Consider the following 1,079-nt stretch of genomic DNA (forward strand, 5'->3'; position numbering starts at 1 on the left):
TAACAACAGCAACTACCACCACCAGCGACAACATTGTCGTTGTTGTCATCATCACCATCATCATCATCACCATCGTTGTCAACATCAACAGCAACAACCACAAGAACACGAACAGCAGTACCATCATCATCATCAGCAGCAGCAGTAGCAATGGGAGTATCAAAATGTCCGGTCAAAGTACAGATGACATTTTAAAGAGATTCTGATGTACCATCATATTTCTTTCCACTCCACCTGTCTAACCTCTCTCTCTCTCTCTCTCTCTCTCTACACACACATTGTTCCATAACTCTGCTGGAAAAATCTAATTTAATGTACACATTGCCAGCTGATGAGGAGGACGAGGAAGCTCTTGGCCGGTGCCTACAACGCAGGAGGAACTAGTTCTTGAGATACTACATTGCAGTAAATGAGACGTTCTGTGACTGGCATTGGGTTGCACGCCATGGACATTCCTGTCTTTCATTAATGAAATAACTCTGCCACACGAATGTCGTTACATGACGGCATGAAAACGGGGGTGAAAAGAGGCGGAGGTCGGGGAGCGGGGAGAGAATTTGGTGGCAGAACTCTGTGTATGTGTGTGAGTGTGTGTGTGTGTGTGGGGGGGGTTGATGATGTGTTGCATGGTAGAAGCGTGATGTTGTGTATTGGTGTGTGTGGTGGGTCTGGGTGAGCTGTGGTGGTGGAATGGGTTAACATATAGCCTCGTCTGTGAATGTCTTGAACTAGAATTAGTTTGGAAAATGACAGTTTGTGTATGTGCGCAAGTGTATGTTTTTGTGAATGGGTGCAAGTAACATGCGTACACATACATGTACACATACACGCACACAAATATATATATATATGTATACACACACACACACACACACACACACACATATATTCATACACGTACAAAGATAAACGTGCATACATATACATACACATATATAAGTTATGTCTGTGCATGTGCGTATGTGTGTATGAATACATACATACATGCATACATAAATAATACATACATACATAAGTACGTACGTACATACATACATACATGCACATATATATGTATATATATATATATATATATATAT

Source organism: Octopus bimaculoides, chromosome 8 (assembly GCF_001194135.2).
Source record: "Octopus bimaculoides isolate UCB-OBI-ISO-001 chromosome 8, ASM119413v2, whole genome shotgun sequence".
NCBI classification, from domain to species: domain Eukaryota; kingdom Metazoa; phylum Mollusca; class Cephalopoda; order Octopoda; family Octopodidae; genus Octopus; species Octopus bimaculoides.